The sequence below is a fragment of the Lissotriton vulgaris genome, chromosome 2_1, assembly GCF_964263255.1.
Source record: "Lissotriton vulgaris chromosome 2_1, aLisVul1.2, whole genome shotgun sequence".
Taxonomy (NCBI): domain Eukaryota; kingdom Metazoa; phylum Chordata; class Amphibia; order Caudata; family Salamandridae; genus Lissotriton; species Lissotriton vulgaris.
Window position 1 is genome coordinate 524,818,989 of NC_141687.1, and position 27,421 is coordinate 524,846,409.

At 48.7% G+C, this 27,421-nt stretch overlaps 1 protein-coding gene across 1 annotated transcript in view; it reads right to left on the reverse strand.

Annotated features, from left to right (window-relative positions):
- Positions 1-27,421, reverse strand: part of DUSP19 (dual specificity phosphatase 19) — a 154,355-nt gene that overhangs the window by 45,699 nt on the left and 81,235 nt on the right. The window lies entirely within an intron of this gene.

Here is a 27,421-nt window from a genome sequence, read left to right on the forward strand (position 1 = left end):
CCCAGCAAAGGGGCGTCCTGGCGCTAGTGCAGAACAAAACCGGACAGGAGGTGGGAAACACAACACAACGGCAGCAAGAACTAAGGGGCTAAGGGAAAAAGAAAAGTTTTAACCGCCTTCCTAAAAGCCAGGTCCCTGGGCACGGTGCGACGCCTGAGGAGATAGGGCCCTCATGGCCATGAGGAACGCCTCTATCTCCTCCGGCGGGTTCCACGGCGCCTGCGGGCCCAGTGAACCTGTCCGGGGGCCCTAGCGGTTCAGCTGACCCTACCTCGACGCCGTCGGATGCTCCGACTCCGGCGCCGCCGGCGGCACCGATCCCGGCGCCGCTAGGGCCTTCGGGGTCGACGCCGGATGGACGTCCATCCAACCCGGCGCCGATTCCATCGGGGTTGCCCCCGGCGCCGCCTCCGCGCACGATCACTTCGGACAGGTGGGTGCTGCAAATTGTCCGAAGGGGCTACTCCCTCCCCTTCGAGACCTCTCCTCCAGCCATGCCACCGCAGAACCACCGTGTGTCGGGGGACCACTTGACACTTCTGCAGGAGGAAGTTACGGCCCTCTTGGCCAAGGGGGCCATCGAGCGCGTTCCTGGGCCAGAAGTAGGGCGTGGTTGTTATTCCCACTACTTTCTGGTGCCCAAGAGGACAAGGGGGGCCTACGTCCTATCTTGGATCTAAGGAACGTCAACGGCTTCCTCCGGAAGGAGAAGTTCAAGATGTTGACGTTAGCTCAGGTCTTGGCTGCTCTAGACCCACGAGACTGGATGGTAGCGTTGGACTTGCAGGACTCCTATTTTCACATCCCCGTCCTGCCGGCCCACCGGCGTTACCTGCGGTTCACGGTAGGCCTGGAGCACTTTCAGTTTATCGTGCTTCCCTTCGGCCTTACCAGCGCCCCACGGGTGTTCACAAAGGTGATGGCGGTGGTCGCAGCCCATCTGCGCAGGTTAGGGGTTTCAGTCTTCCCCTACCTAGATGACTGGTTGTTGAAGGCGGGCTCGCCCCAGACAGTCGTCCACCACCTTCAGATGACGGCAGACCTCTTGCACGACCTGGGGTTCTCCATCAATGTGCCGAAATCACACCTGTGTCCCTCTCAAAAGCTCCTTTTCATCGGAGCGGTTCTGGACTCGGCGCAGTTTCGGGTTTATCCTCCGGAACGGCGGGTTCGGGATATTCAGGCTTTGATTCCCATCTTTCAGCCGCTATCCCGGGTTTCGGTCATGTTGACGCTGCGGCTGCTGGGACTGATGGCTTTCTGCATCCTTCTGGTGCATCACGCCCGGTGGCGGATGCGGGCTCTGCAGTGGGACCTGAAGTTTCAGTGGGCCCAGCATCAGGGCAACTTGTCCGACCACGTCTTGATCTCGGAGGGCACTGCTAGACAACTGCAGTGGTGGCTTACGGACCGCGATTGGGTCAGGGGCAAGTCCCTCTCCCTTCCCCCAACCGGAGCACGTTGTCGTGACGGACGCGTCCCTCCAGGGCTGGGGTGGCCACTTGGGAGAGGCAGAGATCAGAGGCATCTGGTCTCCGGCGGAGTCCCAGCTCCATATCAACCTGTTGGAGCTGCGGGCGATTCGTCTGGCACTGAAGGCATTCCTCCCCTTTGTCAACGGGAGTGTAGTGCAGGTGTTCACCGACAACACCACCGCCATGTGGTACTGCAACAAACAGGGCAGAGTGGGGTCGTGGACCCTTTGCCAGGAGGCTCTGCGCCTCTGGCAATGGCTGGAACGTCAGGGCGTGACTCTGACGATTCAACACCTGGCAGGTTCTCTGAACGCCAGGGCGGACGAACTCACCCGTCGGTGCTCGATGGATCACGAATGGCGTCTGAACTCGGACGTGGCGCAAGGCATCTTTCTGCAATGGGGAGAGCCTTGGTTAGATCTATTCGCCACAGAAGAGAACGCGCAATGTCATCAGTTCTGCGCGTTGGAGTTTCCAAGACGGCACTCGCACGGCGACGCCTTTCGGCGCGAGTGGAGTTGCGGTCTGTTATACGCCTTTCCGCCTATACCAAGTTATCCTTGTGGCTCCGGACTGGGCTCGAAGATACTGGTATCCCGAGCAACTCAGCATGTCAGTCGGTCCCCCGATCCGCCTGCCCCTTCAGGAGGACCTTCTGTCGCAGCAGCAGGGGACGGTCCTCCACCCGAACCTGTCCAGTCTCCACCTCCATGCTTGGAGATTGAGCGGCGGCAGTTGAGGCCATTTGACTTGCCTCCTGAAGTCTGTGATGTTATTCTGGCAGCCAGGCGTCCCTCCACTAAGTCGGTATACGCCTGTCGGTGGAACACATTTGTGGCATGGTGCACAGCAAAGGCTGTGGATCCTCTCTCTGCCCCTCTTTCGGAGGTTCTTCTGTTTCTTCTTTCTATTGCCCAGCAGGGCTCTGCTCTGGGCACTATCAAGGGCTACCTTTCTGCCCTTTCAGCCTTTTTGAGGCTTCCTGATCAGCCTTCTTTGTTCAAATCCCCGATTGTAACTCGATTCTTGAAAGGCATCACTCACGTGTTTCCACCTGTTCCGTTTGTGATGCCTCAGTGGGATTTGAACCTGGTTCTGACCTTTCTGATGTGTGCTCCCTTTGAGCCCCTTCATTCTTGTCCTCTCCGTCTCCTGACTTTAAAGGCGGCTTTCCTGGTTGCCATCACCTCTGCCAGGAGAGTGAGTGAGCTCCAGGCTCTTTCTGTCCAACCTCCTTTCCTGTCCATTCATCCTGATAAGGTGGTTCTGAGGACTAGACCTTCTTTCCTGCCCAAGGTTGTTTCGGCCTTTCACATCGGGCAGTCCATCACCCTCCATTCTTCTTCCCGCCTCCGCATCCTTCAAAGGATGAAGAGCGGCTCCATCGTCTGGACCCAAAACGTGCGCTTTCATTTTAAATGGATCGCACACGCCAGTTCCGGGTGGATGACCAACTGTTTGTTGGCTACGTGGGTGCGAAGAAGGGACGGGCGGTCTGTAAACGAACCATCTCTCGATGGGTCGTCCTCTGCATCAAAGCGTGCTACTCTTTGGCTCGGAAGGAGCCTCCTGTTGGGCTGAGGGCCCATTCCACTCGGGCCACGGCGGCTACCACTGCCCTGGGCCGGGGAGTCCCCTTGCAGGACATTTGCCAAGCGGCTACGTGGGCCTCGCTGCACACCTTTGCGAGGCACTACTGCCTGGACAGTCAAGTCCGGAGGGATGGCTTCTTTGGCCGTTCTGTCCTCCAGGACTTTCTGGTGTAGTATTGTATTGGTTCGCAGACCCACCACCGGGGTTGGTATTGCTGGGGTATGTATTCTAAGGTAAGGAATCTAACACTAACGTGTTTCTTTGAGATGAACAAGTTACTTACCTTCGGTAATGATATATCTGTAAGAAACATTAGTTAGTGTTAGATTCCTTACCGGACCCACCCATCCTCCCCGTTCTGCGAACTGATACCTAGGGTTAAGGACATCCCTTTCAGGGCCCTAGTTTTACATGGCACCAGTGTTGGTTCTCTCATGGCTCTGCGTCTTCTGGCGCGGAAAAGCTGTGTACAAAGAACTGACGTCAGCGCGCGGAGGCGGCGTCTATATACTCCAGCGACGTCATCACGGCGCACGACGCCAACGACGGACGCGGAGCCGCAGGGGACGCCTGCAGACGACGCCTACCTGACGCGCAGGGGTACTGCTACGCAAAAGTTTCCGGATCCAGACTGACGCCTGGGGATATTCTAAGGTAAGGAATGTAACACTAACTAATGTTTCTTACAGATATATCGTTACCGAAGGTAAGTAACTTGTTCAAGTGTGCCAAAGTGGTGCTTCTTCCCCCCGTGCCTGAGCTTTGTCGGCGGGGACACCTTTTTGTCCGTTGATTGCTTGGTCCTGCTGTTAGGAGATTCACCACCGGGACGTACATCAGTGTAATGACTGGGGAATCCAAGCATCCTTGCCATAGAATAATACGATTTAATGTCAAGAAGTACAGCTTCATTGGCCGCTGATTGCTTGGTCTTGGCGGCAGACTTTTGGTCCCCTTTGCGCATAAGTCAGTGTGCCAAAGTGGTGCTTCTTCCCACCGTGCCTGAGCTTTGTCGGCGGGAACACCTTTTTGTCCGTTGATTGTTTGGTCCTGCTGTTAGGAGACTCACCACCGGGACGTACATCAGTGTAATGAGTGGGGAAGCCAAGCATCCTTGCCATAGAATAATAAGATTTAAATGTCAAGAAGTACAGCTTCATTGGCCGCTGATTGCTTGGTCTTGGCGGCAGACTTTTGGTCCCCTTTGCGCATAAGTAAGTGTGCCAAAGTGGTGCTTCTTCCCCCCGTGCCTGAGCTTTGTCGGCGGGGACACCTTTTTGTCCGTTGATTGTTTGGTCCTGCTGTTAAGCGATTCACCACCGGGACGTACATCCGTGTAATGAGCTGGGAATCCAAGCATCCTTGCCATAGAATAATAAGATTTAAATGTCAAGAAGTACAGCTTCATTGGCCGCTGATTGCTTGGTCTTGGCGGCAGACGTTTGGTCCCCTTTGCACATAAGTAAGTGTGCCAAAGTGGTGCTTCTTCCCCCCGTGCCTGAGCTTTGTCGGCGGGGACACCTTTTTGTCCGTTGATTGTTTGGTCCTGCTGTTAGGAGATTCACCACCGGGACGTACATCTGTGTAATGAGCTGGGAATCCAAGCATCCTTGCCATAGAATAATAAGATTTAAATGTCAAGAAGTACAGCTTCATTGGCCGCTGATTGCTTGGTCTTGGCGGCAGACTTTTGGTCCCCTTTGCGCATAAGTAAGTGTGCCAAAGTGGTGCTTCTTCCCCCCGTGCCTGAGCTTTGTCGGCGGGGACACCTTTATGTCCGCTGATTTCTTTGTCCTGCTGTTAGGAGATTCACCACCGGTACGCATGTCGGTATAATGAGGTGGGTATCCAAGCATCCTTTCTATATCATCCTTTACTGACTGATTTCAAGAGTAGAGTGCCTTATGGAGGCTAGCCATTGGAAGACGTGCCTGTCCGTCAATGCCGGCCAAGATTCGGGGGCGTTACCGAGAATTTTTGGCTTTTGGCTACGTCACGCTACGTAAGCTGAAAGCCCTTGGGAACGCACCCAAATCTGGTCCGGCACCTGCCTCTGTTATTTGTCAGCATGGGAGAAACTGAAATGCAGGCCCTTCCAATTTTTGCGGTCGAAGAGACATTTGGATCTTGTTCTACTGCTTGTTTTTCCCTTTATGGCCTTTCCCCGCGCTGTAATGAGTTCTTTCTCGAGCCACTGTGTGGGAGTTTCTTGAACCGCTTTCCCCAGAGAGGATGTTGGCAGAGAGCAGAGTTTGGCTCCATGCAAGAAGGACTGAGCCCAGAGCCGTGCACAATCTAGCGGGCTCCTCGGGTCTTTCTTCATTTGTGTATGCAAGTTATGCAAAGTAATTATGGCCGTGGTCAGGTTTCCTTCATCTTCAGCTTTCGGGAAAACAGCATCTCAGCGTACTCTGCTGTGTTAATCCTTAGTTGTACTTGTGAGTTAAGATAATAACTTCAGTGGTATCTGGACAGGCGCACAGTACATATATGTGCATGCACATGGGGCACAGGGTTGTACTTATGACACAGACACTTTTTTATTAGAATTAGAATTATTTTACGCCTTAAAAATAAATTCCTTGTGACGTCAAAATGATTCGTCCTACATGCCCAATGCTAGGCCCATCACTGATCATTCATTTCCCCCGCCCCTTTGCACAATGAGTACCATCCATTCTGACGTCACACAAATGGCCTTGTTTAACATCCAACCAATCAACCCTGTCTCGCAACGCACCTGGCTAGCTGGTTTCGTTGGATGTGCATCACGAAGCCGTGGTTCATGTCCAGCCTGCCCCCGGGGCCAGTCTTTCCGAATCTGCCAGGCTCCTCCCCCTCTTCCATGATCCGCCCTTGTCAACCGTGGCAGTAGTTCACGCGCAGCCAAATGGTCCCCAACCCCGCGTGCAGTGTCTAAGAAGAAGCGGGGCTGTGCGGGGGCGGAACGTCTGCATGGTGAGTGGCAGGCTGGCAGCTGAAACTGTACCGCTACCAATCAGCAGATGGCGCAGACAACCACTCGTTTAGAGAGCCTAAACTGTAGCTTCCTGAAACACTATACCGCTCCTGTCTAAATAAAGAGGAGCGAGCGTCATAAACAAAAAGATAAGACAACATGTATGTACCCAGCTGCAGACGGCCATTTTGTGATATGTCTGCTTTACCAGCTGGGTCACAGTGAGACGCAAGAATCAAAAATTATTAATAAAATTTGACTGTGGACAATGGTAAAACTACCAAAGCAGACACAAATAATGTTTCCACTAATAATTTTCAATGTCATGTATTTTAACAAACTCCTTTACTGTAGCAATAAAGGGCCAGAGCCTTTTCGCGGAGTTTCAAATAATTGAAATCATCGAGGTAGTCCTGTTCTGTATATCATAACGCTCGTTAGAAGAAACCAACCGTAGCAGCTTCTGACATCGCTATGGCTGATCACTGTGTCTTCCAGGGTTTCTGAGCTTTGTCAACTTATGTGTGTCAAGCCTCGTTCTTGCATTCGATCCACCAATCCGATTCAATCAATCAGTGTGTCTACGGAGCGAGGCTTGTGACGCAGACGCGCGGTGTTCGTAACCTGGACCTATAGAGCCACCGACTGGGATATGGCGACCAGGGTACGAGTAAAACGCACTCGCCCTTCGCTACTCTCCTCCCCCCTCCTCCTCCCCTGCCTGCCGAGTCGCACCTCTCCCCGCTCCGCCACCTCCCCTGCCCGCCGTGTGGTATCTGGCCAGGCGCACAGTACGTACATGTGCATGCACACGGGGCACAGGGTTGTACTTATGACACAGACACTTGGACAGTAGTAAACAGTAGACTGAAATATCCTCACAATTTGTGTATGTGTTCGCGTAAATTTCTATGTGCAATTGTAAACGTTTGTATTTACAAGCCTCTTTGTTTTTATAGTCATGTAAATACAACACATATTACATTACAAATGCTATAGGTGTCACTCTTTGGCGATTTGGCGAACTTTTGCCAACTGCCTGTTTGGACGGAGGGTTTTACTGTCAAGTATTATTATGCACTGAGGGCAGGAGAATTCTGTCTGCAGCCCCCTCCCAGTACCTAGAGATACAGGACAGAGAAAAGACATGTCCACACTCCAAAGGCACGGGGTCCGTGAAATATCACAGACATATGGAGCACGTGGGCTCCTCCTTCAGGCTTTTGAGCTAGGTTTTCTGCTGCCATGATCCAGCAGAAGGGGAAGAAGTTGAGTTTCGTTTTCCAATCCCAGTTCGTGATTTTTCCTTCATGGCAGAGACTTGTCTGAAAACTGTCGACCTTCCAGGCCTACCGATTTGTTAGGGTTACATTTGGCCTTTGTCAGGCTTGTAGCATTTCACCTTTTTTGGGTTGATGAAATCCGACTCACAAGTACCTGGCCATACAGGCTAACATTACTATTTATTTTTCTTCCACCTGTGCACATTTCTTGGATCAATAAACATTGTTTTTTTAGGTCAAGCACTGGCCCTGCTGCCATTCAATATGAAGATTTTACAGCGAAAAGGTACACCTTTATTGTCTGCTGATTACTTGGTTTTGACCGCTGCCTTTTGGTCCCATTCCGCTTAAGTTAGAGGGCAAAAGTGCTTTTTCTTCACCCACCCCGTGCCTGAGCTTTGTCGGCGTGGACACCTTTAAGGTCCGCTGCTTGCTTGGTTTTGACGATGCGAGAATCAGCCAAACGCTCCCACATGCAGCAGAATGATTTAGAGCATCATATCCGTCCTTCCGGTTGCACAGTATTCAATGAACCTATGGAAGTAAAAAATTTCGAACAGGAACATATAAGAGATGTGTGATGTTCCAAAATTAAAGTAGCATCCAGATTAAGTGTGTCTTCCTCCATCTCTTCAGAATACTCTACGATTCCCTTCTCAGGATATTGACACTAGTTCCTATGACATTAAACAGAATTGCACGCTTGACAGGATCACCATGACTTCGGGCCAGTGGATGGGGCCAACATCCCTTGGCCACGCGGCACTTGAACATGGATGCGAGCCTCCAGCCCCGTGCCCCTGTTCCAACTTGTGGGCGTGGTTTGCTGCATTTTTTAACCGCTGGTTTCTTGGTGTTGGGCACAGTCTTCTCGTGCGCCATGAAGGCCTCCAGCTCTTTGTTGTTCTGCTGGTTCTGGCTGCAAGAGTCAGTGTTAATACGAAAGAATGGGTGAGCAATGTGGTGTTCAATGTTGGTTAAGCTGAGGGAAGCACAAAACGAAGGGCAAAAAATAAAAACCATCGGCCGTTCCACTTAAACCAAACCACTTAAATTGTAATATCATACATATAATTTTTCTAACATAGTGTTAATGTTACCTATTAGAAGTCTGGATGCTTTGTCATTTCAATTTCCGTGGAATGTTCTACATCTGCATTCCATTTTTACCTGTGCAAAAGAACAGCATCTTCACCCTGTGCCTGAGCATTGTCGGCAGTGACACCTTTATTGGCTGCTGTTTGCTTGGTCTTGTCGACTGTCTTTTGGCCTACCTTGTAGACCACCAGCTGTTTATTGTTCTCTTTGAGATATGCGTGTGGCCAGTTCCCTCGTCCAGGGGCCTTTGTTAACATTTGCTTTGTCATGGTGTTCACTCCGCTGCCTGTTTCATTCTTTCATCGGTGCATCTTCTCCCCTCAATCCATTCATGTCATTTGTTCACCCGTCAAAGGTATTTGTCACCTAGAAGTCAAAGACAGCTTGTATTTTGATTTCACTTACACCTGTGGATAGACCCGTTGATGTCAATGTACGTTTCTGTTGCAGTGGTTTTCTGCATATTTTTTCTTGGAAATTGTTCGCTTTCAAAATTCACTGTGGTTTGAAGGTTCCACACTTGTGGCCCTGTACTTGTAGGACACCATTTTCAAAGTACAGGCCTCCCTCTTCCAAAATCTGGTTTGCGCTACAAAAAAACTTAAATAAAATCAAATATCAATAAATAAGAAATCCACTAGTACAGAAGTAATGCTACAGATGTGTGGTGTAGACACATTGCAAAAGTAGATGATTTAAAGTAAACGAGAACTTTAATAATTAATGAACATAAGTATTTGTCAGAGAACGAATACTTTAAAGTATCGATAAAGGTGCATGTATATTCTAAAAAGGTGGTTCATGATAAAAAGAATATATTTTGGGAAAAATTAATAGGTACCCTTCAGTACCTTAAGTTATCAAAAAGAGACTAGATATGGAAGGGGTTGGTATGATGTTTATTTTATAAAAATGATGGTGACTCAGTTCGTTTTGTCGATTAGGGATGGCACCTGTTAAGTGTCTTTAGAAAGCCCTCACCCACCTACCTAGTTGGTGGTATGCTTCCTCATCGGGCCCACCCAGTGACACCTAGCGTGTCCCGGGTGTGCTACGACGCCTGGTTACAGCGGAGCAGGCATGTCTCTGTGTGTGCGGTGAGGGGTAGTGAGATAGTGAGTGTAAAACGGCTTGGCGGGGGTCCCAGTCCTGGAGAACTTTATTAGTCTGGCCTCCGTCAGCGGTTGAAAATAAGGCTGTCGGACGTTGGGGGCAGGTTACGACCTACCACGTCCTTTAAGGTGTCAACATGTTTCAGCCAGTGCCTTATCAATATGCTGGCTTTCGTCGGGACTAAAATGTGAGGGTGAAATAGGAATTAAAACTAGTGGGTGTGTAGTGTGGACTATGTGTATACACGCCCTAAAGTATATCTAACTGTGAGAGAGGGGGATTCCCTTCTCAAGATCAGGAAACGACATAGGTCATATATATCATATCAGCCGCCTTAATAGTGATGAGGTGCAGGCTATCAGCGGCTCCAGTGGAATGGTATTGGTGGTACCATTATGGTGGAACCCCTTGCCGCCTCAACATACCTTGAAGAGGACACTACTTAAAACTAGCGTAAGCCATACACCTTACGCCTCATTCCTCACTCTCTCACCACTGTTGCAACACTTCGTTTTTTTAAACCACTTCACCTCGAAGTTCTAGTGCGATCTTCCACCATAATGGTACCACCTATACCATTGCACTTGAGCCGCTGATAGCCTGCACCTCATCGCTATGAAGGCGGCTGATATGATATATATGACCTATATCGTTTTGTGATCTTGATATGGGAATCCCCCCCCCCCCCTCTCACAGTTAGATATACTTTAGGGCGTGTACACACATAGTCCACACTACACACCCACTAGTTTTAATTCCTATTTCACCCTCACATTTTAGTCCCGACGAAAGCCAGCATATTGATAAGGCACTGGCTGAAACATGTTGACACCTTAAAGGACGTGGGAGGTCGTAACCCGCCCCCAACGTCCGACAGCCTTATTTTTAACCGCTGACGGAGGCCCAACTATTAAAGTTCTCCAGAACTGGGACCCCCGCCAAGCCGTTTTACACTCACTATCCCTCACCGCACACACAGTGACATACCTGCTCCGCTGTAACCAGGCGTCGTAGCACACCCGGGACACGCTAGGTGTCACTGGGTGGGACCGATGAGGAAGCATACCACCAACTAGGTAGGTGGGTGAGGGCTTTCTAAAGACACCCAACAGGTGCCATCCCTAATCGACAAAACGAACCGAGTCAACATCATTTTTATAGAATAATCATCATACCAACCCCTTCCATAGCTAGTCTATTTTTGATAACTTGACATATAAACTGGGGCTCTGGACTAGCTTTCTGGTCCTCTCTCTCCCTCTTGATACACGCACCCTTCAGTACATTACCTTTCATGCTCGAGTCATAGGGAATAATCGTGTTGAGCAAGCAAATTGATAGAGAGAGGTAACATGTTGTATGAGCCTGCGTAACACATTTGAAACAGCCATGGCTACCTCTGTAGACTCCGTTTGGAATGTGAGTACCTCTGTAGATGCCATTAGGAAGTAAAGGTGCACTTGATTTGTCTATTAAGCCATGCTTCTTCGCAGTACTTTACAATGGTTTTTCAACATGGCTCTTCTTCCACTTTGAGCATGGGTTTTAGGGCTCCATGGGTACTTCAAGAGAACAATTGACATCCAGGACAGATTTATCCTATTTAAATCTATCTGGTTTAAAAAGTTGTCCGGTTCTTCAAAGTATTGAAAATATCGATGAAACTCAAATGAATCTGAATACGACATCTGAGTAGTTGCTCAATAAAAAGAGTAACATTATTTGCCCGCAAATATAGAGGAGAACATTTGCATAAAGTTGGTTTACATTAAAGTAGATGAATTTATTTACAAGCATTAAAGATTGTTTGTCTACAGAGGAAATTAGAAGTAACTTAAGTGTGCACATACATTTTTTTTTTAAAAAGTAGACTTGAATGTCTTTGCGATTTAGCAATGTCGTATATAATGTCATGAATCAGTACGATGTCAGGGCTGCACTGTCCAGTTAGGGAAAAGATGTGCCACCACGTAGGGTGACTGACTCCAGAATCTGGGGAACACAGATTGATCAGCTGCAGATAAGGCCAGCACCATGTGACTGTGGGCAATAGCTTAATTTATGTTATAGATGGGCCCCTGCGCCCCTTCCGTGTGATTTCGCGCTTTACCAAGGCAAATTATTAATATTTTTATTGTTACTAAGTTTCCATGTTTTAAATTACTAACATATACCGAGAAAAATATTACAGAGTTCAAAATTCAATTGCCACCATATCAATACATTGATGCTAACAGAAGAATGTAGACCGTAGAAAAAATTTAAGGAGACAGCGACCATGTTAATGTACAGCCGAACATGCAAGACAAATACTTACTATGTAAGTGATTTTTATCATATGTAACATATGTCTGTAGTGAAAGAGTACAGAAGTTGTAAGAATAGTAATTAGTATTTGTGGGCCCACAAATGTTAGTGTTAAGTACAGAATTGTATTTTTAAATGTTACTGTTGGAATTGCAAAATGTTAATCAATTGTGCATTTTGAAACATTCTCAACACTTCGTTACTGTAGTGTTTGCATTTGCGATGTATGATGTTAAATGTATTTAATATTTATTATGCTAATAAATTAATGTATTTGGTACATGTGGAATTTTTATTTACATAAATGAAATAAAGAATAATAACAAATAAATAATGTGACTCCGTTGTCAATTCCTTTCGTGCACAATATGCATGGAGATGGTCAATTCAATTGTTGTGAAACACACAAACACAAGAGTATACTGGAAATAAATAATATTGCATAAAAGGGGAAAAGAAACTACTTTAATGATTTTGGGATTATTGTGGCATGCAGAGCTAGCATATAAAATTGCTTCAAACCCTTCATTGTTGTTAGGGAGAAGGGGTTGATGAGGTCTTTCAAAAACAATTTGCACGAAAAATGCAAGAAAAACCAGGACAAAGTGTGCATGAACAATGCCCATTGGACCCATTATCAGGGTGGGTACACACAAGGTGGTGTCTAATCATGAATATAAAGTGGTGGATCCAACATGCACTGAGAGGCCAACGACAGAAGAATTATCCAGGTTTGCACTGTGAGGAGATCTCAGGAGGGGACCTAAAGAGGTCACCAAGCAATCTATCAAGCCCCGGTGCTTTACCCAGTGCCAGTCTCTATATTGCACTGACCAAATCCCCAAGGCTAAATTCCAATCCGTCGCCAGATTGGGATAGGGCGGCAGCAGCCACATCATTGGAACATTCGGAGATATCTTCGTAGAGCTTACCAAAGTGGTATTCCCACATAGAGGCTGCAATGTTGGGCTCCACTGCAGTTTTTAGTTCAGCGGTAAAAATGTTAACTAAACACCAGAATCTCTTACAATCCCTCGTCTGTAGGGCGAGAGAGAGATCCTGCCATCTGTACCAGCTCCACTATGACCTTGCCCGCACCATTATGTCCTTATATTCCCAACTAAGCTCAGCGACCTAGCCCCTGACTGTTCCAGCTTTTATTGCTGTTATTAACTCAGACTTGGCCTTTTTTCAGTCTGAGTTATACCAGGTAGAGGTTCGAGTCTTCAAAACTAAGTGTGAAAGACATAATTTGACCAGCAAGCGGAGACCAAGATTTGGGGTGTGGAGATTGACACACCGGAACACCCAAAAAGTCATGTTCTGCTGTGAGTGCGCCTTACATCAACCCTTCCATTGTTTCGAAGTGACTATTGAAGTCTCCACCAATAATAATCATACATTCTTTGGATAGTTGGCCAAGAAAGGAGAAGAGATCATCAAGTGTAGGTGACTCCATGGTGGGACCAACTGGATGAGAGTACACATTTATGATTAAAAACTTAGGGGCATTGGGACATTCGAGCGAGACAACTCGTTATGTCCTGGGAGGACGTAACTATATTCTCCACAGTGCATACAATGTAGCTGGTCCCTGTATAAGGGGGCAAGAAGATGATATTGTAATCTGATCAGGCTGATATGTGGGTATCAGAGCGTGGGCATGAGTACTACCAGGTAAAATGTTATCTTGTGGCCACGCACTGTAGAGGGTTGGATTATGTAAACGGGGCATTTGAAGTTCCCAAATGGTGCTGACAGCACTACTTTCCTCAGTCCCTTCCCCATTGACATTCAACGGAGATATTCACAATGGACATTGAAATGCACATGCACATGCACGAGCTATGTGGAATTTCAAGGTCCATTGTTGGAACACTAGTAAAAGTGCTTTTCACTGCCATCGCTTGCAAGAAGTAAAAAGGTGAAAAATGTATCGAACCAGATGAGAAAACACTGGGGTAACACTCTTTTGTCCAAAACAGAAAAGAGTGCAGAAATTATATGTTAAAATGATTGAGGAGCTGCAAAGGGGGTATTCTAAGGGGGTATAAGTTCCCTTTTGACTTGAGGGGGGTACACAAAACAACAGGGAGCAGAAATACTACCTGCTACCCCACGACGCCAGCAAAACCATAGTGAACGCACACTGGCAAAGTACAACAGGCCTGTATAAGCTCCCTTTAGAGTTCAGGGGTAAAGGATACAAGAGTGAGCAGAAATACTACAACAGCCAAACCATAGACAACACACACTGGCTAAGTAGATTAGGCCTGTATAAGCTCCCTTTAGAGTTCGGGGGTAAAGGATACAAGAGTGAGCAGAAATACTACACCAGCCAAACCCTAGACAACACACACTGGCTAAGTAGATTAGGCCTGTATAAGCTCCCTTTTGAGTTAGAGGGTACACAAAACCACAAGTATCAGAAATAGTACCTACTCACCATCAACGCCAGCCGAACCCTATACAACGCACAACAAACAACTTGAACAGGCATGTGTAAACTCCCTTATGAATTAGGGGGTACAGAAAAACAAGGGGAGCGTAAATATTACCTGCTCCCCATCCACGCCAGCCAAACCGTACACACTGCACACTGGTGAAGTATATTAGGCCTATCATCACTGGATTATATGTATGAATAGGCCATTATCAATAAGGAAAAGTAGAGCAGTGATGGGGCAGGAAAAGTGATAGAGTAGGAAATGTGACAATGCACGAAAAGGCACGGGCCAGGAGCAATGACAGAGCAGGAGAGGCAACACGAAAAAGAGATGACTGGGCGGGAGAGGTAAATGGGCAGGAGAGGTACTTGGGCAGGAGAAGTGGTGGGGCAGGAGAAGTGACAGAGCAGGAGAGATGACAGGGCAGGAGAGGTGATGGGGCAGGAGGAGTGACGGGGCAGTAGAAGTAATGGGACAGGAGCGGTGATTAGGCATGAGCAGGAGTGCCAACCGGCAGGAGCAGTGAACGGTGTGGGAGCAGTGAACGGGGCGGGAGCAGTGAACGTCAGGAGAAGTGACGGGCAGGAGAAGTGACGGGCAGGCGATGTCACGGCCAAGGAGAAGGGACGGGACGGGCCAGGAGAAGGGATGGGCCAGGCGTGTTGATCAAGCAGGAGTACTAATTGAACAGGAGTATGAAAGGGCAGGAACAGGCATTTCACAGGGCGACTGGAAGGTTAGGAGGACAGTTTAGGTTGGGGGGGGACCAGTTTTGTACAAGTGCAGGATTTTTAATAAAAAATTGCTAAATTCTTAATAGAAGAAAAAAAGGTTCCGTTCGACAATACAAGTGCCAAGATGACGTCGGTGATCAATGTAACAGCTGGAGAGAGATGGGAGCATGTTTTCTGTAGTGACTCTTTTAGTCATGTAAGGTAGCGCAATGGGGTAATATGCCTGCTGCAAAGAACAAGTACCATGCATATCAAAGAGCAAGTGGGTAATGCTCTGTGTTCACTTCCCAAATGAAAGGACTCTTCAATACATATGGGCTGGAAGTTCGGGCTGGACTGTTCCCATTGGGCACAGCGTCAAGACTGATTTGCATATGGCTGGGTGCAAACTGGGGTGGCAAGGTGAGCCAAAAAAATAAATGGTTTTAGGCCTAGATCTCTGTACTGAGGTGAATGTGTGACATTGTTCTGCATTCTGCCCATCAATTGCTCTTTTTGCATTTGTCACCCAGAGTGGAACCGGTATGCTCAGACATGAGTCCTGTGCTCTCCATGCTAATGGAATGAAGCTTTACTTTCCAATCTTTATTTCGGCCATTTGGACAAAAAAAAATAAATAAGAAAAACATATAGAGTTACAATAAGTGAAAACATTAAAACATTGGAAGTACATATGTAAAAATACTATAAAAACGGTGCGTCTAAAATTTTACGGGGGGGCCCAACACCTTTAAAATACGGTTGCGCGTATGCCAAACATTGGTAAGAAATTTTGATAATGCGAGGACAGTCGGGCCAGAGAGATCAGATTTTAAAATCCTGTACATTGGAGCATATTCCCTGCCTCCCATATTCCTAATCAATGGGAGAAGCCAGTATTTCCGCGCTGCCCTGTAGGCTGGGCAGAAGAAGGCCACATGTAAATCAGTTTCCTCCAAAGCATCACAGGCCAAGCACTGCGTCGTAGTGGGGGGCGATGACCAAGTACTTGTAAAGGACCGGAAGGGCAGTGAGCCGTATCTCCATTGGAGAAACAGCTTCCTAGCAAGTACCGGAAAGATCGGATCCAATGCCCTCTCAAACCTATAAAGGTCCTTGCATTGCAAAAACACAGAGGATAGAGACCCTTCTGCCTGGGTAACTCGGGCCCTAGCTAATTTGTGTTCGTGGTATATGTTAGTCAGGGACCTTTTAGAGATGTTCAGTGCGGCATTCGCGGGGTCAGTCCATAGGTCAGGGAGCCCTAGTTCCATGCAGGTGGATTGGATGTTTTTGACCGAAGGGATAAGGAGCGCTTTTGGGTGGTTCAATAATTCTGGCAGTTCCGCCCTGTATGCTGCTAGGTCATTACTGCTCCATAACCTACGCCAGAAGGCTATGGGTCTCAGGCTTATTTCATCAGATAATGGTCGTAGACCGAGGTCAAGCCTCAAGGGGAGGAGCGGGGTACTGGGGGGAAGCGCGGTTATCTGTCTTATAAACTTGTTTTCTGTTAGTGACAGGCTACGGCATGGTGTGTGTCCCCACACTTCCGCCCCGTACATGATCGCTCCCCTGGCCTGAGCCTTGTATATCTGGATTAGGCCCCCCAACGGGCGATATGAAGAGCCGGTCATCATCCGGGCGATACCCCCTGTGGTTTGTATAAGTTTGAGGTTCGCCCTGCTCTGGTGGGATCCCCAAGTCATGGTTTCATTAAGAGTCACACCTAGATATTCAAAGGTGGAAACCCTCTCAAGCCGTACTGCTCCCAATTGCGGATTCGGCCGCAATTTTTGGCTTGGATTTAAAACCATGAATTTAGTTTTGGCCGCATTGATTTCTAGCCCCCTGTCCGTACAGAAGGCTACAAATGAATCAAGGATCCTCTGTGCCCCCATGGGGGTTTTAGATAGCAGCAGGGTGTCGTCCGCAAACATGATTGCGGGCACCCTGCTGCCATTGAGTTTGGGGGCGTCAGTATAGTCGGTGGCATTTAGGTGGGCGATTACCCCGTTGACGAAGAGGCAAAACAGGGTCGGTGCCAACACACAACCCTGCCTTACCCCTCGGTCAACGGGGAATCTATCGGTCAATTCCCCCGACCTCCCACACCTCACTCGGGCATACATATTATGGTGGAGCCTCTGTAAGATTAATAGGATGTCCGGGGGGACACCCATCTCTGCCAAGATGCTCCAGAGTTTTCCCCTGGGCACCAGATCGAATGCGGCCCGTAAGTCCACAAAAATTGTGTACAGACTGCCGCCCTCGAATATTGCTGGCCTCCAATAAATAAGATTCAACCTAAAAACCTGGTACACTGTGGATACCCCCTTCCTAAATCCCGCCTGATAGGGGCTAAGGGCACCCACCTCTTCCATCCAGTCCTGGAGGCGATTCAGCAAAACCCTGCCAAACAGCTTCTGTGCCACGTCGATTAAGCTGATGGGTCTGTAGTTGGCCGGGAGGAGAGGCGAGCCCTTTTTAAAGATAGGGACCACCTCTGCCCCCAGCCAAGTACCAGGAATTTCCATGCCGCTTAGAACTCCATTGAAAAGGGCAGTAAGGTAGGGGGCCCATACAATGGGCTCCTGTTTGAACATATCCCCAGGTAAGCCATCCAGTCCTGGCGCCTTTCCAGAAGCAAGACCTGAGATGGCAGCGGTGACCTCACCCAGCGTTATCAGCTCTCCTTCATAGCCTGGCCAACCAACCTCGGTGACAGTAGGAGATTCTCCCGGCTCAGAGCTGTAAAGAGACTGGAAGTGAGCCTGCCACACCCCTGGGGCAATATTGGGCTCCATTGCCGATTGAAGGTGCCCCAACCCCCCATTCACTATCCTCCAGAAGAGACGTTGGTTTTGGATCGCTAGGGCCTTGCTAAGTTCTTCCCACTGATTTTCCTCCCACTCGGCCTTAGCGTGGGCAACTAGTTTCTTGTAAGCCCGCCTGCTTTGTCTTAGGCTATCCCCCCCAAGTCCCTCCTTAATAAGTCTGAGGAGTTCTGCTTTTGCCCGTCTGCATGCTGGATTATACCAAGTTGTTTTACCTTGCCGCCCATGTCTAGGTTTTCGTGAGCTACTAGAGAGATGAGGGGCCGCAGCTTTTATAAGGTCCTCATGAGCCTTGTACAATTTAGCCCGGGAATAATTATTGCTTGCCTCGTTGTCCAAGCTCCCCACAGTTTCCAAGATGGGAGTCATCCCCTCATAGAGCATGGGGAGTTTGTTCTTTCTTGTAACCAAGTGCTCCCACCTGATTCTTCTCCTACTATTTTGCAGGAGAAGCGCAGGTTTGTTCCCTTCCACATTGGTCACAGGGATTTGAGGGCCAGGATTGACAAGGTCGAGCTCGAGCGCATTATGGTCGCTATCTGACCGTTCCATAACCCTAAAATCCTGAATAGTCCGCCACTTCACTATTTGGGCCAGGACATAATCCAGGCGAGACTCTCTTCCCAGTCTGTTGTAGGTGGTTTTACTGGGTATATCTGATTTCATTCGCCCGTTACAGGCTCTGATTCCGAACTTTAGGGTTAGAGCTGTGATTTGTAGTGCTAGTGGGGTCCAACCCTTCGGGGGGGGGGAGCTTCCACTGGGGGGACTGCCCATCTGGCCTCTTCTTCCGATGAGAACCCCTCCAAAAGACCAGGGAGTGGCTCAAAATGAGAATTAAAATCCCCTCCCACCACATAGAATGAATCACTCGGTAGTTCAGATATAAAGTTCGTGAGTTCATCTATGGTCGTTGATTCCTTTGCAATTCCCACTGGCCTAGAATAGATGTTAATTAACACAAGTTTGGCTTGGTTAGGCCAGGATAATGAAACCACAAGAATGTCCTCTGAGTTAGCCGACAACCGTGTTGCCGTGCAGCCTAGATGAGATGCAACCCAGATCGTAAGCCCCCTGACAGACGGCCATTGCCTTCCCACCTAGCTGAGATGGAAAAGGACATGTAGCCTTGATGACCATAATTCACTCTAGCCCAGGTTTCCTGGAACATACATACATCTCCAGTCTCGATGTAATTTACCCAGTCCGGGTCTCCCAGTTTGTTGGCAAGACCAGCAACATTCCAGCAGATTAGCCTTAGGTGTTCGGGGGTGTCAGTTGCCGTGCCAGAAGGGTTGGAGGCGATGGTTACAGGTGCTGTTTCGATCAATAGTTCTTGCATGTTACCAATGGTGGGGGCAGATGGCTCAGGGGGACTGCAGGGGCCATTATCCAGGAGCTCTGGTCCATTTAATAGTTCAGGATCATTGCCAACACTATGGGCGAGTGGATCAGAGAGTCTGCAAGAGCCATTATCCTGAGTCACCGTAACATTCAATAGACCAGGAATTTTACCAGCGATCGGGGGAGATGGATCAAGAACTCCGTCGGTGCCATTATCCAGAGTCACTGGGTTGTGAACAGAGAGTCAGTCAACCCCATCCAAGTTGTTCAAGCAGTTAAAGCGGTTGAAGTGGGAATACGGCGTATCAGGCACTTGGAAATTAGGGTGCTGTGCATATGCTTTGTGTCCGCGTCTACGTTCCACCCTTATCCATTCGTCATGCGGAGGAGCATAGTGCATGCGAATAGGAGGGAAGAAGAAGGATACTGGGAGGGTCTGGATGGTGGAATCCAGTGATCGATTTACTCCTTCACAAATATGCAAAACGGTGCCCGGGTCTTTAAAAGTTACCAGAATGCAGTCCCCTATTATTGTTTTTCTGGTCTTCCCTAACCGAGAGACCCTTCTAAACATAATAATCTCGTTATTAAAATGAGCTGGTAAGGGTCGGTTCCAATTTAGCCACTTGATCACCTTTTTCTTTAGGGATTGGTAATCTTCATTTTCGCCAGTTCTTAGTTGAGAAGCACCTGCTAACACCACCGTTACATTGTTAGCTTCTGGCGGGAGATCTGGTCTCCGTGGTCTTGGGACTGGTCGCCCCGGGGGAAGAAGGAGGGTGCTGCCAGCTTCGGGGAGGCCATCATTGGTCCCTGTCTGAGAACTTTGGGGGGCAGAGTCTATTGGTTGTGAAGGCCTATGAGCTGGATTATTACACGGTGCCTGGACTGGAATAGCCATTAGTTGCTGCAGGGGGGGAGCAGTAGAAACTCCCCAGGGGGGGGGACTATGTTGGTACCCTGTAAGGCTCCTGTTTTAGGGGGATTTCCTACAGGGATATGAGGTCTCACATCCTTGGATTGCTTAGTAACTAGGGTGTTTAAGGTAGTAAGGGATGTCTCTAGTATAGTCAGCCTTATCTCAACCTTTTTCAGGCTATCACTAATAGGCTGCAAAAGGGAACGAAACAAGAATTCTATACTCCCTATGGATGTGAGAGGGGGGGTTTGTGTTGGGTGTGTTGGCCACTGGAACGCTGTTAATAGCAGCTATACTGGGGCTTGGATCTTTGGGGGGGACAGCGATAGGCGCGGTCTCATTGTCCTTCCCAGATTGGAGTGCATTTTTATGTTTTTTAGCAAAATCTAGGTGAGATAGTTTGGTTTTCCCCCGCCCCCCTGTGGACTTCCTACAGCGTTTACTAGGTGGAGGCCTGTGCAACTCCACCACAACACTTTGCTTTGGCTTGCTCTTCTTATTCATATTCGGGGGGGGAGATTGAGTAACCTGGTTAACTGGAGTGTCAGATGGCAGGGATGGAGTTGTGTCTGCGACTTTTTCAGGCAACATGCCAGGGGTACTTGGGATTTCCCGAAGTAAGAGGGGGAAGTCCTCAAGGGTCGTCGGATTTAAGCTATTGGGGGGAGTACCCTCCTCTTGAGAAATAGGACACGGGATAATTTCTGTCAGGGGTCTACTCTTCATTGATTCAATAGATCGCCGACGGTCCGCCCTGCGTCTCTCTAGGGAGTTTTCTTTGCCCCCATCTCCTTTGGCGGATTTGAAGTAGTTATCCAGCGTCCCAGTATTACTACCCCCCTCCCTTGATAGAGTTTCACGTGTTGGCGGTGAGGGCATCACCTTATGCACAGTCAGAGTTCAACCAGAGTTTGGGTGGGAAAGGATAAGGGGTATGGCCCAGCCCGGCCTCCTTTGGCCACTGACGGCCACAGACGGTCCCGCCCTTGTCCCAGGCTTCTCCCGGGACGCTCCCGCGCAGCGGTACTCACGTGTTAGTTTATGGCTGTGGTGGAGGTGGGCTGGTCGTTGGGGGCGGGGCGGGGCGGGGAGGGGAGGGAGAGCAGCCCAGGTGGAGCGGGGGCGGGTTGCTGGGGCTCCTGGGAAATGGAGTCCCAGCCCTCTTGCTCGCAGCCCTCGAGCCAGATCCTTAGTAAAACATGGCCACGAAATTAACTTCCTCGTCCAGGATTCGATGTTAGGTTTACTGTTTCTGACTGAAACATGGCTGACCCCGCACAGTGACTTCGATGTGGCCAATGCAACACCAGCCGGCTACCAAATTTGTTGTCTGAATAGACCAGTCGGTAGAGGTGGCGGTCTAGCCATACTCTACAAAGACCATCTTAAATGTAGAATTGAATGTGGAACCGTTAAAGACTGCGAGAACTGCTACTTCACCATCCAGATCTCACCATCTACATCCCTTTCGGGACTGTTAGTGTATCGGCCACCAGGCTCTCTAGGCGAATTCACCAGTACTCTAATGGACCACATCTCACTCAAGACTATCTCAGTCTCTGACTTTCTCCTTCTAGGGGACCTTAACATGCACTTTCTGGACCGCACGGACAATGCCGCAGCAAACTTGATTGCTGACCTCACTACAGCCGACCTCCATCTGCAAAACTCCAAAGCCACCCATGAGAAAGGTCAACTCCTGGACCCTATCTTCTCCAACATCAAGAACCTAAACGCCCAGGACCACACTCCCCTACCCTGGACAGACCATATGCTGATCCTTATGCACTGGTCACTCGAAACGACACCAGCGCTCGAACAAAAAACAAGGATACAAGCCAGACGATGGCACAAGTTAGTACCAGAGGAATGGGAGGACAAATTACTTGAAACCATCGCCCCTCTATCCACGGAACCAAACACCGCGGACAGAGAATTCACGGATTGGCTAGTCCGACCCTTAGATAGCTTCATCCCACTGACCAGCACTCTAAAACATGTAAAAAGATTCAACCCCGCTCCCTGGTACACACCCGCCCGCACTGCACTTAAAAAAGAATGCCAAAAGTCAGAACGCACTTGGAGGAAAAACAAGTCAATAGAAGAGAAAAGTGCTTATCAATCCTCCATGAAAGCATATAAACGAGCCCTACAAGACGACAAAAGGGCCTACTACGAGGAAAAAATAAAAGGCTCCTCCTGCTCAGCCAAGGAGACTTTTTCCATCCTCAAAGAACTCCTCCATGTCCCTGACCCCCCACAGAAACCCATGGACCCCAAAGCAGCGGAGGAAAAATGCGTCAAGCTGGCCACCTTCTTTGACGAAAAAATTAAAAAAAACCTCACCTCACTCCAGGCCGCCAAATCAGACTCCATAGAGAGAGCCAAGGAGCAACTGCCCCCTCCCGACAAGCCCTTTTTAGAGTCGCTTGGCCCAGTCACAGAAGAGGAAGTAAGGGTCATACTCACTTCAACCAAGAACGGAGCCCCTAGCGACCCAGTCCACATATGATTCGCTAAAAACATCCCGCAGACCATAGTTCCCCAATTGACAGCCCTCAATAACATCTCGCTGGAACAGGGAGAGGTCCCCTCAAACTGGAAGGAGGCTGTCATCAAAGCGCTTCTCAAGAAACCGTCGCTTGACCCGGCAGACCTTTCCAACTATAGACCTATCTCACTCCTCCCTTGGATAGGTAAAGTCGCGGAAAAACTTGCGAATAAAAAACTGTCACACTACCTAGAGTCAAACCAACTCCTCAACGACTCACAGACAGGCTTTAGACCAGGTCAGGGCACGGACACTGCTCTCCTCGGCACAAGCAGTAGAAAAAACAAGGGAAATCATCGAGACAGGAGGATCAGTGGCACTGGTCCTCCTACACCTAAGCGCGGCCTTTGAGACGGTCAGTCAACAGGTCTTAACCCAACGTCTCGAGAATATTGGGGTTAAAGACAGAGCGCTGAAATGGCTATCGTCCTTTCTCTCCCGACGCTCCTACCAAGTATGGGAAGGCGAAAGCCGCTCCCCCTCCATCCCCCTCCAGTGCAGCGTGCCTCAAGGCTCATCCCTGAGCCCCACGTTGTTTAACTTTTACATGGCCCCACTGGAGGAACTCGTCTCACCCTTTGGAGTCACTATAGTCAGCTATGCTGACGATACACAACTGGTGGTGACACTCTCCCACCCCAAGCTAGAGCCCTCCAATCTCCACGACTGCCTCTCCAACGTACATCAGTGGATGAGTGACTCTGCTTTGAAACTAAACGGCTCAAAAACGGAGATCCTGCTCCTAGGACATAAAACAACGAACCTCCCCCCTAAAATCTGGCCCGCCTGCATGGGTGAACCCCCCACCCCCAAGAAGGAGGTCAAGAGTCTCGGAGTGTGGCTGGAGACCGACCTTACCTTCAGGACACAGGCAAGAAAGACGGCCGGCATATGCTGCGGTCTACTTAAATCTTGCAGGAAGGTAATCCCGCTACTACCTTTCCAGTCGCGTCTCATGCTGATCCAAGGCCTAATTTTATCCAGGCTGGACTACAGCAATGCCATTTACCTGGGCTCTCCAGAATCCACTCTTCAAACTCAGCAAAAAGCTCAAAATGCCGCAGCACGACTCCTAACAAACACCCCGGCTAGATCATCTGCTAAGCCCGCACTTAGGAAGCTGCACTGGCTCCCTATCAGGGAAAGGGTCACTTTCAAGGCCCTCTGTCTTGCCCAAAAGGTACTCCACAACACCGGCCCCACCATACTAAATAACTGGATCACCCCCTATAGACCCACGAGAACGCTTCGCTCGGAGCACGGAAACCTCATCACGATCCCCAAGGTGAAAAAGGCCCGCATAGGTGGCCGCCGCTTCTCGGTCAACACAGGAAACAAATGGAATGCACTCCCTCTGAGCAGAACCCAACCTCCTTCGGTTCAGAAAAGCCCTCAAAACCCTACTCTTCCCCTAAGCTGTCATTTCTCCTAACTAACCCCCTTTGCGAGTAAAAGGTTCAGCGCTGGGATACCCACTGGGTGACTACGCACTCAAAAAAAAAAAAATAAATAAATAAAATAAAATGAAAGGCCGAAACCGGTCTAGGATGCTTGATTCTAGTCCAGGGTGGACCTGGCCTGGCAGTTCAGGCTGCACTGTTCCCATTGGGTGCAGGATCAATACTGATTTGCATAAAGGTTGGTTCCAAAATGGAATGGTATGGTCACTTTTCTCTCCTAACACACTGTTTGATACCTCTCACATTTTGTTTGGTGGAGATACTTGCACAAGTGCCACCATTGCCTAAATAACGTTTGTTCTTGTGCTGGAGTGTCTGCCATTTATTGCAGTGTTATACCTCTACTTGTGCTTTCTATGCTTTTGTAACACACATATCACTTTTTTCTCCTGTAATGTACCGATTACTACCTCATGTATTTGGGTTGCTCACTATTGACACTTTTGATCATGTGACTTAACATGTACTTTTTTTAATTTGTTAATTTGAAATTGTTTCCTATAGTATCATTAATGGTCCGAAAGTGAAGCGCTCCGACACCTTCGGAATATATCAATTCGAATAAATAAATAAATTTATCATTGATTTATAAATGATAAATAAATAGCACTATATAAAATCGCATGAAAAAGACAATGAATACATAAAAGAAAAAAAAAAAGGAAGTTGCAAGTGTGACGAAAACCGGGATTGAACACGGGTCCTCCAGCTCTGCAGTCCAACGCTCGCCCAACTGAGCTATTGAAGCTTGCTTGATTGAAGATGACGCGCGCCTGCCCTTTGGTCTGCCTCCGCCATGAAGCCTCGTGCACCGAGCCATCCACAGACTGTAGCGGGAGAAGGCGCACCACCATTAGCTGCTTCCCCGGATCATTACACCATGCACGCGGGCAATCGGGGGAAGGCAAACCTGTCAGGAGGGGCAGCACAGATAATTAATTTAAGCTTCAGCGGAATACACCACTCGCAGCGGCGTCGCTCCGCCCGAAATAACAGTAAAAAAATAGCAATAACCGGAAAAAAATGCCATGCCGAAGGACATCGGGGAAAGTCAAACCGCACTGTTACAGTAGGCAAAGGTCCGCGGAGTGGACCGCTCTCAGCGGCGGCAAGTCCGCCATAAATAACCATAACAATCAATAGCGCACGCGAGCGCTGTCTGGAGAAATATCTTCGAGTACACTGAAGCACCAGAACGGCTCCGCCCCCATGACGTAGGGGGTGGAAACCGCCATGGGGGAGCGACGCATAATAGCTTGGTTCTGAGAATCATTGCACCCTGTGACGTAGGGGCAGCAGCCGCTCACGGGGAAGCAGCCATTCTCAGAACACCGGCTGAAGAACACGTGCCCAGGCTCGAGGCGTAAAACGGGATTGGTCCGTGGCACGGCTGTTCGGGTCTGCACGCATCAGCACTCCCGGAAGAGGCTAGATTCACAGACAGTGCGGCTGGATATCTTTTTTCCTTTTCCTCAAGATGCTGGATTGCATTTCCGTGTGCTTTTGGGGATAGGTTTTACCGGTGCCTGTAAAAAACCGCCCCTTTCGCCACCCTATCCCACCCACACCCCTCCGCCCCCACACACAGGCGTCCAGCAGGTATACAGGAAGCATTCCTTTCCCCCTCGGCCAGTGACGAATCCTTTATGGTGTTTTAAAAGGATGATGGCACGTTGTATTTACTCACTGCTAGGTTATACCGAAGACTGACTCATAAGTCTATGTTTGCCAATCCAATTATCTCCGTTTCCCGTTCAATAATGCGTCAGAACTATCCCAACAGGCTTTGCATAATTAAAATACCTAATGCACTCACCCATGCGCTGAAACTATCTAAGAAAAATATTTATTTTACAACTAATCAAAGCATTGTTACACACATTTGCCTTTCTCATACATAAATAATCAATGTGTATCTAGGCACTGTACGTCTTCGCATAGTTCCTAGTATTCAAATATGTCTCTGCCAGTGGTTAAAGCATCACTTCTCATTGATATTCGCAGAAACGGCTGTACAGAAGATAAGGCTGCTGTGACCACTTTCTCTGCAAATATTTCCCTTGGTGCATCATACAAAGGAGCCCCGGAGACATCAGCTCACGCCGTAATGCACTGACATCACTCTTTCTCATTTTCCAATTAATTTCGACTGTTTCTGACCCTCCTATGCTACTATTATGGTCAGACTACCCTGCTCTGCCATTTGCCCTAAATCTCAAGATATGGATTCCATAAATTCCAGATTCTATTAATCAGAGTTAAGTGGCCTGATTGCCCATGCCATAGGCTTCATTGCCCTTCATATGTCCAGTGTCTACGCCATGCAGAAAGCTAGGAGTTTGTTTCACTCTGGTTAAAATATGGTTTGCATGCATGTTAGGACGGAGGCCACCAGACTTACTACCTGTCGTCGGCCCGGCTTGCTTGAATCCTGATGGTGTAATCCTGATGGTGCAATGAGCAAGGGACTCACATCTGAGTATACCCTTCCACACTTATGGTGGACAAAATGATTCAGAAAAGGGGGTGGTGATGAACAGAGTGTCTGAATTAAGCAGACCACTCTTACCCAGTCCAAAGATCAGGGCTTGATCCATCACCGTTTTTTAGCTCACTGCACCATCCCAGCTCAGAACCTGGCTACATGCAAATGAGTCTGTTCCTGTCCCAGTGCATGATGGGAACACGGCAAACCAAACTACCAAGCCAATTCTTATACTGGGAAGGAAACAAGCTACCGGGGACCGGTTTCTGGCATTTCAGCCGTCGTCGGCCCGGCTTGCTTGAATCCTGATGGTGCAATGAGCAAGGGACTCACATCCGAGTATACCCTTCCACGCTTATGGTGGACAAAATGATTCAGAAAAGGGGGTGGTGATGAAGAGAGTGTCTGAATTAAGCAGACCACTCTTACCCAGTCCAAAGATCAGGGCTTGATCCATCACCGTTTTTTAGCTCACTGCACCATCCCAGCTGATGCACTGGGCCAGGGACAGACTGATTTGCATATAGCCAGGTTCTGAGCTGGGATGGTGCAGTGAGCTAAATAACGGTGATAGATCAAGCCCTGATCTTTGGACTGGGTAAGAGTGGTCTGCTTAATTCAGACACTCTGTTCAGTGCCTGAATTCACGGTGCTGAGTTACATTAGGGCCCAGTACCGGGGGTAAATCTGCACCGCTCGCAAGGTGTTAAAGTACTATTTTTTTATGGATTATTTTAGAGAGGGAGGGTGTATTTAAAGTCCGCTGGTTAATTTGAGACCTTACAGAATACACGAGCCGTTCTCGTAGTAGTCTGCACAAAGGGAAAATGTTTGCCT